Source organism: Bubalus bubalis, chromosome 8 (assembly GCF_019923935.1).
Source record: "Bubalus bubalis isolate 160015118507 breed Murrah chromosome 8, NDDB_SH_1, whole genome shotgun sequence".
Classification (NCBI taxonomy): domain Eukaryota; kingdom Metazoa; phylum Chordata; class Mammalia; order Artiodactyla; family Bovidae; genus Bubalus; species Bubalus bubalis.
Window position 1 is genome coordinate 9,700,772 of NC_059164.1, and position 12,637 is coordinate 9,713,408.

The 12,637-nt window shown below is 41.0% G+C and overlaps 1 protein-coding gene across 4 annotated transcripts in view; it reads right to left on the minus strand.

The window, feature by feature from the left end:
• Positions 1–12,637, minus strand: part of CDK6 (cyclin dependent kinase 6) — a 253,952-nt gene that overhangs the window by 80,623 nt on the left and 160,692 nt on the right. The gene's annotated exons all lie outside the window — the stretch shown is intronic.

The following is a 12,637-nucleotide window of genomic DNA, read 5'->3' on the forward strand; positions in this document are numbered from 1 at the left end:
TGCAACCCAACTGCTTACAGTGCGTGGAGAACGCCATCCAAAGGGAGGGACTCCTGCCTGGGAAGAGCCCTACTTTAAACCGAGCAGTGTAATAACAGATAAACCAAACACAACAAACTATTTCTGCAACATTGAAAGGTGAGGAAATCATATCATTCAGGTTCTAGATTTATAAGAGCAGATGGGGGTTTGAGTGCTTCTTTTTAGCAGAAATTCTATGGATGTCTGAATCGAAGATATATTCTTTCTTGTCAGGTAAGGAATTCAATACCGCATCTATTACATAGCATTTTACATTATTCAGATTCCTTCTATCATTACTCTGTTTACCTAATTGCACTTTCATTGATGTCTATCTAGATTTCCTGAAGTTCTGTTTATCTGCGTTGATGCTATAGAACTTAATGCATCAAGACTGCAGTAGAAATTTTTGGGAAAAAAAAAATGGTTGCCATCAATTGCCTTCTTTCCTTATATACACACTCCTCTCATTAAAGACTGGAGTTTAATTCACCTTCCCTTCCATCTGAGGTGCCCTTAGTGACTTGCTTGACCAACAGAATATGGTGGAAGTGACATCTGAGACTACCTAAGCTCAGAGAAGGCAGTGGCACCCCACTCCCAGCACTCTTGCCTGGAAAATCCCATGGATGGAGCGGCCTGGTAGGCTGCAGTCCATGGGGTCTCGAAGAGTCGGACACGACTGAGCGACTTCACTTTCACTTTTCACTTTCACGCATGGGAGAAGGAAATGGCAACCCACTCCAGTGTTCTTGCCTGGAGAATCCCAGGGACGGGGGAGCCTGGTGGGCTGCCATCTCTGGGGTTGCACAGAGTTGGACACGACTGAAGCGACTTAGCAGCAAGCTAGGTTATAGGAAGACTGATTACCTGAGCCTTTCTGAATGTTTGCTCTGAAGATGCTTCCTTTTGGAAACCAGCTGCTGTGCAATGCGCAGCCCACAGAAATGTCCCAGCCGACAGCCTCATCTGAGCTCTCGGCTGAAAGACCATGTGAGTGAGCCATCTTGGACACTGCAGCCTGACCAGTCACCCCAGCCGATGACTGTGGCTCCTGCCAGCATGACATGGAGCAGAAACCTGCCCACGTGAGTCCCACCAACTCACAGGATTCTGACTGATAATGAAATACATGGCCTAGTCACACGTGAGACCACATCGCTGGCTTTCAACCCTGACTGTGCACCAGGACTGGGGAGTCTAGAAAAACCCATGTGTCTGGGCCTTATCCTGCCCGTAACTTACTTAGATATCCATGGGTGGGGGCCCTGGAGTTCATCTTTTTTTTTTTTTCTCTTCCTCCTCCTTTTTTTTTTCCTTTTGGTTAAACTTCATTAGGTAACCCTAACCCTTGGCCAGGTTTGAGCACCACTCAATTATACAAACGTGTCTTCCAGCTCCTGCCTCCATGGTTTTTGATGACACTGTTCTAGTCTGACAAACTCTTTCTCCTCCACAGGTTGAAATTCTGCTTCTCCTACAAAGTTCAGCTTTGATATCATCACCTCTCTGGACCCACTGCCACTTAAAAATCGTACCTTGTAATGGAGTTCTCGCAGAGTGGGACACAACTGAAGCGACTTAGCACATAATGTAGTTCATAATATGGGTCATTCCTGGGGCTATGGATCTGCTTTCGCCCATCATTAAGTTTATAACTGCCCATCAGAGTACTGAGCATGTCACAACTGTGTTTCAACAAATACCAAATTGATGATTTTAAGGCAATCATTCCTTAATAATAAGTGATAAGTGATAATAAGAAGATAAGTGGGAAAAATTCAATCCCCGAAGAGAAAGTACTCGCTACTTTTGTTAAGAAAAGTGATTCTGGGCTCCAGTGTCTAGTTACATAATGTATTTCTGTATTACTAATATTTCTAGCTGGAGGAACACTTCCCTGTTTCTCTAATACACTGTGAACCAAGTTTCAGGGGCAAACGGACCTTAAACTCCAGTGGTTCACAGATATAAACAGATACTGTGAGATTACAGATTTATCTTCTTACTTCAGTTTGAAATAGAGTCAAACGCATGAGATGAAAAGTTTAATCTGAATACAGCATTATTTAACGCTGTTTAAGGAGGCTGTGATTTCTGACTGATCACCCATTCTACAACATTTTAGTATAACTATCTTCACTTTTGGTACTTTAACCAGTGATACTTATTATGATCATCAAATAAATGTTTAGACAGCTAAAATAATAAGAAAAATATTGATATATTTAAGAAGTTCCTTTTGTTTCCTTTTAAAATTTAGTTACCACACAAAATGGGTAATGCATTTTTATCAAAAGCTTTAAAAAATATCTAACTTCCCTGGTGGTACAGTGGTTAAGATGCCACACTTCCAATGTAGGGGGTGCAGGTTCAAACCCTGGTCATAGAACTAAGATCTCACATGTTGGGAGGCCAAAAAAAAAAAAAAAGTGTCTATTAATAATAACCATTTGGCCATTCTCTTTGAACGCTAGGTTAATAGATTTCCCAATATTGTACCACCCTTCTCTTCTTGGAATAAATCATTCCTAGTCATGGTTTATTATTCTTTTATTTGACTCAGATTTTATTTGCTACTATTTATTTAGGGCACTAACTTACACTGATGAATGAGACTAATCTACAGTTTTCTTTTTTGTGTGTAATTTTTCATGTTTGCTGTTAGGGATATATGCAAACTGTCCATCCTTTTCTATATTCTGGAATATTATAAACAGCATACGAGTAATCAGTTCCTTGATAGGACGCACTTGTAAAACCACCTGGATCTGGATCTTTCCAAGCAGTATGTTTTTTTTGTTTTTTTTTGTTTTTTTTTTTTTTTTTAGCAGTATGTTTTTAACAGTCTCATGACTTTCTTCTTGGTAATTAGTCTGTTCAGGTCTCAACGTTGTTTTGAGTCAATTTTGGTAATGATAAGGAATTTCCCTATGAAAATCCTTAGTCTAGATTTTAAAATATATTGGCCTAAATTTATACAATATTTCTTGCAATTATTTTCATCTCATTTATTTTTTTGGTTTTCTGAGAAAGGAAATCTAATTTTTTTCCTCTTTATATCAGTCAGGGTTATTGACAGTTTAGCTACATTATTAAAAAACTGATTTCAAAATGTCTTCTCATTTTGGGAGGCCTTACTGTTTTCTAATTTATTGACTTCTACTTTTATCTTTTTAAATCCTCCCTCCTAATTGCTTTCTAAAATTTATTTCTGAGTTGAAACTTGGATACTTTATTTTCACTTTTGATTAATGATAGAACATTTAGTTATATATTATTAAATAAACCTTCCTCATTTTTGTTCAGCTTTAAATAATACATAATTTATCTTTAATTTTCTCTTTAAGAATAAACTAGTATGAAGAATTATTTAGAAAAGAGTTTTAAAATTTCCATATTATCAGATATTTATGGTTAACTTTTACTTGCTGGATTATTTAATTTCTAGTGCTATTACATCACAGCCAGAGAATGCAACCTGTGGAATGTCTACCCTTTATGACTATGCATTTTACTGGCTTTTGTTTCATAGGATATAAGAAGAGTACTCTCTTTTAAGTGTAAAGTTCTTTATTAATTAGTTCACCTCACACAGATCCTTACTTATACTCTTCTATACTGTGTCAAGCTGAAAGATAATTGAGTCTGTGCTTTCCTTCCCCCAGAATCTCCTTGTCCTTCTAAGGGTTTCTGCCTTATACACACTGGCTTTATGTTTTAATATGTGAAATTAATTACAACAAAATATTATTCAGATAATAAAAATTTGGGTGACAGTAGACATAAAGCACAAAACAAACATGCAAGTGCTTCTAAGTCAGCTACAAAATATAATGGAAAAAGGACCGCATTCACACGGTAACAAAAAAATGTCAAACACCGAGGAATTGAAAAAAGCAAGATCTGTATTAAAAAAATGACACACTATTATTGAAGAATATAAAATAAAAACTAAATAAATGGTGAGACAGACTATGACTAAGATGGGAAAAAGCCATATCATAAAGATAATTATGGTTCCTGCATTTAACACAAAAATGTAAGACAATCCAGTGATGTGGGGGAGTAACTTAACTTTGATAGTTAGGTGCCTCTGGCGGAATAACACTTAAGAAGAGCCGAAAACAGTTTGAGAAATTAGGATGAGGGGGATTTGTTCTTTGTCACCAAAATACACTCTGAAGTGAAGTGAAAGTCGCTCAGTTGGGTCCGACATTTTTCAATCCCATGGACTATACACTCCATGGAATTCTCTAGGCCAGAATACTGGCATGGGTTTCCAGTCCCTTCTCCAGGGGATCTTCCCAACCCAGGGATCGAACCGAGGTCTCCCGCATTACAGGTGGATTCTTTACCATCTGAGCCACTAGGGAAGCAGGTACAGCAAGTAAAACAGTAGGTGCTGACAGATTAAAAAATGAATAAAGTTCAGAAAGAGAATGAGATATTTATAAGGTGATATTTACAAGATATTTTATAAGATATTCTGATAGGCTGAGTTTCATCTTAAAGAGAGAGAGAATGCACTTCAATAGGTGAAAGCAAGACAACTGGCCATTCATTTGGAAGAAAAATAAGTTTGATCCCTACTTTATACCATGTATAAGAAGAAAGGAACAGAGCTAGGAAAATGTATTAGAAGAAAACGGAAGAGGACCTTGGGATGTGGAGGCCTTTCTCAGCATGATGGGTAATCTAGAAGCCTGAAATGAAAAGATTTACAGATCCAGCTTTTTAAAACTGAAATCCTCTTCAGCAAACACTGTAAATAAAGGCAAAGGGTGAATGACAACCTGGGAGAAAACATCTAAAACAAATTATATCAATAAGACAATACAAAAGAAAAATGGATAAAAAATATGAAAAAAATTCAAAAGAAAAAACTAGAAAAGATACTCAATCTCATTGAAAGAAAGAAAAGAAAGAAAGGAAAAAGAATGAAAGAAAAGGGAGAAAGGAGAGAGAGGGAGGAAGGCTAACACAATAAGATAATACAACAATATACAATAAAGTAATACAATCAGAGAGCATCGTTTTTGCCTGATGGGCAGAAAGGACAGAATACCACTATTCAGAGTTGGCCATGGTATGGAAGGAAGGAAGGAACCCTTTATGTTTTAAATGGCAAACTGGCACAACCTTTTTAAAGGACAATCTGACCGTATCTATAGAATTAATAGTGCCTATGTCTCTGAACCAGAGTTCCATCTGTGGGAATTTATCCTATAGAAATACTCAGGCTAGTATACAAAGAGGTATTTGCAAGGATGTTTACTCCACAATAATTCCCAATAGAATATTATTCAGTCATCAAGAAAGATGAGTTAACTGTCATCCTGCCCATTCCTGTTCACATAAAAAGATATTCATGATACACTGTTACGTGAACAGGTAAGTCTTGAAGCAGTGCAAAATTTTTTTCAATTTTTATTAAAGATTATGTGTGGGTATAAATAGTCACTTATGCATACAAAAATGCCTGCCAGGATTCTATACATAGACACCTAGCTTTAAGAGGACAGCTGTAACGGAGACGTGGCATTGCGGGAGGTGGAAAGTGGGAGAGAAAGGAGGGGCTGGATGACAGTCTCAGAAGCACAAGGCCAGTCAGCTGCTGTTGGTAAGCACATTTTATAGCTGAGAAAACAATCAGAGAGGCTGGGTAATTTAGCCAGAGTCAGGGAGCGGCCACGTGGGATTCTCCTGGGCACTGATTTCAACCTCATACTTCCTCCTCAGCATCCAACCCAGCCCCCTTCTTTCAGCACTCCAAACACGCACACATCAGCAGGCAAACATACAGGTTGCAATTAAAGAACTGAAAGAAAAGGATTTTAAATTTTCTTTGAAATATTTTAACATGAACTTAAAAAAAAAAATCTCAAAAATGCAGCTATCCTTTGGGGTTAAGTGATTTCCTCTAAAAAAAGGTTAAAGAAAAAGGCTTCATTTTTGGTTCGAAACCACAACAGTGCTCTGCATGGTACACATGTATTCACCAAATTCCCATTTGATAACTTCAGTGAAAGTTAAGATTTAAAAATCTCTCTATTATGTCTTAGAGATTTTTAATTGGGCTATGTTTAAATCATTGTAACAAGGTGAGAGGAATGAGATTCATTCACTGGGTTTATGTTTATAGTCTTTTTGAACCATCAACATTTATCTAAAGAGATATCTTTTTGGTTAATCCTTATAAAATTCAAATGCATGAATGCCAAAAAGTATGAACTACACATTTCTAGTTGATTCTCCAAGAAAATAACCCCAATGCTGTCCAGCTACTGCCAAGTCACTGCAGTCGTGTCCGACTCTGTGTGACCCCATAGACGGCAGCCCATCAGGCTCCCCCATCCCTGGGATTCTCCAGGCAAGAACACTGGAGTGAGTTGCCTTTTCCTTCTCCAATGCACGGAAGTGAAAAGTGAAAGGGAAGTCGCTCAGTCATGTCCGATGCTTCGCGACCCCATGGACTGCAGCCCACCAGGCTCCTCCATCCACGGGAATTTCCAGGCAAGAGTACTGGAGTGGGTTGCCAGTGCCTTCTCCCAATCCTCACTTTAAGTCACTGTAATTTTAAAATATCTGAAATGATGACAATTTCTGTAATTTCATAGGATTTCAAATACATAACTTCCAAGCTTCTGAGAACAAATTGTAACAAATTTCCCTGACATTAAAGTATAAATTCTGTTTCCTAAGGAACTACTACAGTTCTGTACCTCTAAAAATTTCTGATGGAAGACTGCCTCACTTAAAACCAGTTTAAGTCACAGGAAAGCAGATTTACTAATTTTTAATAGAAAGTTTTATAAAGAATGAACAAAACGGATAAAAAATGTTTCAAGGTTTTAGTGCATGAAGTAACATAGAAAACTTTCAACAATATAATCAGTTAATTTCTACCCACATATTCTCTCAGTTTAATAATTCTACATACTCTTAAAAACAAAATATAATGGTCAGTTAAAAGACATGTTGTGTAAACAATCAGTACAATGTATAAAGATCAACATTTAGAAATCTAAGACAAAGGTGGCTTCTAAGGGTAACAATGATGTTGTCTACTAAGCAAAGATAACAATAGGAACTATGGACAGAGTTTGGTGGTTGCAGCCAGCTGGAACCCAAACAAATATGATGTTTATTCCAATCACTACATGTATTAACAGCCTCTAGAGGTGCTGGATGGATTTGGCAATAGGAGGGGGAGCCGAAGACAAGGGGAGTTCAAGGATATTTACACAAGTGGATGTATCTGTTTAAACTGCTTTGATCGCTATTCACAATTTTGTGAAACAGTTCAGTACAGTGTAAGATAAAGTAGAGCCAAGGCCAACTCTGACTCAAAATACATGTCAGAGTAAAGCATTCTTACTTAATATTAGATTTTGCAGTCTTTAATTCATGTACCCTTTCACCAAGATCCCGAAAACCTTAGCAGATATTCTCTGAGTCATCCTTAATCGATGGCTACGTGCTTAAAGAGCATGGAAGCACGGTAAGGACATCGTGCTGGGCCAGCTTCCCTTTGCCTCTCTGCACGGGGGCCCCATTCTTGGGAGGTGGACCTGTGTCGCCCATTTGCCTTCAGCTTCTTACTGGGTTTGGCCAATGGGAAGCCAAGGCAGGAGTTCAGAGAGAAGGAGAACAGTGAGGCTGAGTCTTTAACCCCTTGATTTCCTCCCAGCAAGGTGGTCCAGAGCTGGCAGAGCGGTCACCACAAAGTCAATGTCCTTCCCAGGCAGCCCACTCCACCCAACTCCAGTTAACTGCTCCCCATCACCCTTCAAGCCTGGGAATGAATGGTAACAGCTTATGCAAGTGAGACTCAAGTTCATACCATCCACTGGGCTTCCCCTAAACCCACTTCTTTGTCAATCTTGTCTCTGTAAACAAACCTTCCTTGAATTGTCTTATTTTGAGTCTGCCATCTATTTCCTGCTGGGACCTGACTAATACATCCAGTTTGCTGATGAAGAAACCACTGTGGGTGGTGACTTTTTCTCAGCTTTCTTATCTGTCATAGAGGACATTTAGACTGGATGACTTGTACAGGGACCTCTGCTAGCATTCTAAGAGGTCTTAAATGATGTAGCAATGGTAATGACTTAAAAAATCCATATACTGTATAGAACCAATACATCCTTGCCTGCTCTTTGCTTTAGTAAGTACTCGTCGGGGGGAACAGTGTGGTGATTCTTCTGGGGCCAATTTCAGTAAGTCTCAAATGTAAACTTCTGTAGCGATTTCTGAGAAATAAGGATAAAATCCTTAGAATAACTCAGGATTTTTACACTGTCCAAGTGAAGGCTTTCTAAGTTGTTCTCTAAGCCGTTTATTTACTTCACACCAGTATAAAACCTTCTGTTGTGAAGTTGTTGTTTAGTCGCTAAGTCGTGTCCGACTCTTTGTGACCCCATGGACTGCAGCCCACCAGGCTCCTCTGTCCATGGAATTCTCCAGGCAAGAATACTGAAGTGGGTTGCCATGCCCTTCACCCTTCTCCAGGGAATTTTCCCAACAAAGGGATTGAACCCATGTCTCCTGCACTGGCAGGTGGGTTCTTTACCACTGAGTCTCCAGAGAAGCCCATACAACTCTCTAGTATGTCTGTTTCTTTCCTCCAGAAGATACCCATGCTTTTGCAAAGTGAACATCAAAATTAGTGGTAATTTCACTGACTTTTCCTAAAGGGTCTCAAAATTCAGTTCTTTAAAATCATACAATTAAGAGACTATAAACCATCAGAATTTTAATTCTTTCTGGCCCAGTATTGTCATTATAAGGCCAATTAAATGGAAAGCATTAAAAGAGGACAATGCCAATAAAAGTTAACATACAAAGTACTTTTAACAAATAATAACAGAATCATCTCAACTAGACACATTTATAACCTAAGGGCCAGAAAAAGATGTTCTGGTGTATGACAAAAAAATGGCGGAAGTCTACACAAAAATGTCTTCAGATTCTGGGAGTTGAGCCAACGACAATCATGGCCTCTGCTGTGCATCTGCTACCCGCAGGAAGGCTGCCTGTCCTTCCAGAACCCCAGCTGTCCAGACTCACTGGGGACCAGCCAGTGGGGACCACCTCTGGCTCCCGTGTAGATGTACTGGCTTCCAACTACCTGGTCACTGCTTCTGTGGTTCTCTCTGTGGCATATTCTTTCCTTGAGTCTCTGCTGGTCTGAGTGTTCACAGATCACTTCCTCCAGGAAGCCTTTCCTGATGTCTTAGCTGGGGGTGGTTGCTCTCCCCTGAGTTTGCATTGCACCGTCACAGCTCCTATTTTCCATTAGAGTCATTCCATTCATCCGCCACAGTGTACACAGAGTGTCAATGCATGGAAGGTGCTCACTTATTATCTGATGACTGGACACATGAAAGAACCACAGGGAACTAACTCCTGGGGTCAGTGCTGATGGTAGAGAGAGGCAGTCCTCTACCCTGGAGAATATAGGGCCAACAATGTCTAAAATAACTGAGGACCTGAGTAATTCTGCATTTTTATTTATTTATTAAATTAAAAAAAATTTTTTTTGGCTGCATCATGCAGCATGTGGGATCTTAGTTACCTGATCAGGGATCAAACCTGCATTCCACCCCCCCGCCCCCGACCCCGCCCCGCTGCATCAGATACATGTAGTCGTAACCACGGGGAAGCCCCACTAACCGTGTATTTTTAAAAAAGGAACTGTATCTGTGGAGGGAGGCGGGCTGAACCTCATTTGATTCTGAGAATGTGTCAGAAAACACAAAGCACAATGGCACAGGGCAAAGAGCTGAGCCCAAGGTGAAGGGAATCTTTGGAGAAGAGGCGCTCTGTAGATAGAAACCTGTGTCCTGTGTCTGAGGGGGACAGTGACCCACTAAAGGATGAATGAAGGGGAGTTCAAGGATCCAGGCTCTGACCTTTCATGATATCAGTGAAAGTGAAGTTGCTCAGTCGTGTCCGACTCTTTGTGACCCCATAGACTGTACCCTACCATGCTCCTCCGTTCATGGGATTTTCCAGGCTAGAGTACTGGAGTGGGGTGCCATTTCCTTGGCACTGACCATCTCTTTCTAAGCCTTACGCCTCTCCCATTTTGCTCATGTCTAAGCAAATTTACTTTAAAAAGGTGTTATTCTAGACATCAAGTCTTTAAAGGTTCAAGTGAACTTCAGTTCATCAGTGAGTGTGCACTCTAGGAGAGCTACCCTGTTATCCTAGACAGGGGGGGTCACAACCAGAAGAGCAGCAAGTCAAATTAGCTGGCTGAAGGAGAACTTGGGGTGGGGTCCCAGGGACTTTCCAGTAACCCCTTGGCCATCTCTTTCCCAATCAGTCCCTTAAACAATTGTTTTCTGGACAGGGAAACTTGGCGTCCTGCAGTCCACGGGATCACAGTCAGACACGACTGAGCAACAACAAGGATATTCTTGGGCAACTGCTTTCCTAATGTGATGCACAACTCCTGGGGGGCATCATAATGGATGACCCTCAAGTCCATATGGTATCCAGAATTCTGATGCACACGTCCAGCTGTCTCCTGGACATCACCACTTGGTGCTCCCATGCTAAGTCACTTCAGCCGTGTCCAACTCTTTGCGACCCCATGGACTGTAGCTTGCCAAGCTCCTCTGTCTGTGGGATTCTCCAGGAAAGAATACTGGAGTGCGTTGCTGTGGCCTGCTCCAGGGGATCTTCACAACCCAGGGATCAAACCCGCCTCCCTTAAGTCTCCTGCATTGGCAGGTGGGTTCTTTACCCCTAGCGCCACCTGGGAAGCCCTGGTACTCCCATAGGTACTTCAATTCCAAAATGCACACACTGTCTTTCCTCTTAGATTCCCTCTCTTTGCAAGTCAAGTCACCAGCCGCCCAGGTTCCTTCCCACACAACCCAATTCTCAATCAAGTCACCAGACCCTGACAGTTCCACCATTAACTGCTACAGGTCACAGCAGCTTCCTCAGGGGTCTTCTTCCACTAGATTTTCTCCCACTCTGGCTCTTCTTCTGTATCTACAGCTGTGCTCACTCCATTCCTCCTTAAAATCCTTCCACCGTTCTTGAGAGCTTTCAGGGTCAAGTTCAAGTTCAACTCATGATCTGGCTCCCACCCTCTCTCTGGCTTTATCGCCTGCTCCTCCTTTATGGGAAAGCGTCCTCCGCCCGTTTAGAGGCTTTATGGTTGTACAAACATGCGTGCTATGTCATGCGTGCCTCGTGGCCTTCTCATAGATTGAAATCCTTTCTCTGGAAAGTTCTCTCTCTCATGACTCCACTCTTAATTCCTGTGAGTCTTGCCCTGCCTGATCCTGCCCAGTTACATGGAAACGCAGCACTTATCACACTGTATTCCATTCACCGTGTACTCACTGCCTGTGCTGTGTTTAGTCACTCAGTCATGTCAGACTCTGCGACCCCATGGACTGTAGCTGACCAGGCTTCTCTGTCAGTGCGGATTCTCCAGGCAAGAATACAGGAGTGGGTAGCCATGCCCTCCTCCAGGGGATCTTCCCAACCCAGGGATTGAATCCAGGTCTCCCATACTGTGGGCGAATTCTTTACCATCTGAGGGTAGAGGCTGTTCCTAAGTGGACTTTTCATCCTCAAGACCTGACAAAGCATTGTGCATATGAGGTTTTTTTTTCTTTTTTTTTTTTTAAATGTATGTTCCACTTGTCTGGTGCTTCTGATTTAAATGTATTTCCCCCTTCAACCTATCCCCACACCAACAGGAATGCTAAGACAACTACTCTCTTTCTTTCATTCACTCATTTTTTTGGGGAAAAAATGTTTTTTTCCTATTTGACTTTTCAATATGAAAAATAGTATGTACTGTATATTTAAAGCATAAAGAATAATAAACTAAAAACCTAAGGAAGTACCAAAAAAAAAATGTATGTTTCAAAAATGCAAGGGTAGCCAGAAGACAGCAGAATGAATGGAGGGTTCCAGGGTTAGTAGGGATACCGAGGGCAGACGAAGGGGTTTCTAATATAGTAGGAATTTATAGGGCTTCCCTGGTGGCTCACTAGCAAACAATCCTCCTGCCAATGCAGGAGACACAGGTTTGATCCCTGATCCGGGGAGATCCCACATGCTGAGAAGCAACTTAGCCCGTGGGCCACAATTGTTGAGCCTGTGCTCCAGAGCCCACAAACAGCAACTGCTGAGTCTACACGCTGCAACTACTGAAGCCCGAGCACCCTAGAGCCCACGCACCCTAGAGGAGCCCGTGCTCTGCAGTAAGAGACGCCGAGCACCACAGCCAGAGAGTGACCCTGCCTGCCGCAACCAGAGAAAGCCTGCATAAAGCAAAGACCCAGCACAGCCAAAAATAAATAAATAAACTTATTTAAAAAAAAAAAAAAAAGAATTTTACAGACTGTGGTCATGTCCCCATGCCCACACGAGGCATCCTTAGAGTCCACCAACATTATCTCTAATCAACAGATGACTTTTTAATAAAGTGTGAGGACCATTTTATTTTTGGAAAATGAAGTTTTAACATGCCTGAAGGGCCCATGTTTTCCTTCAGGCCGTATTGTTTAAATTTCATCCTGAACTTGTGAAACTTAAAATAGTTACTACTCGCTAAATGTCTTATTATGTTTCAAGCAAC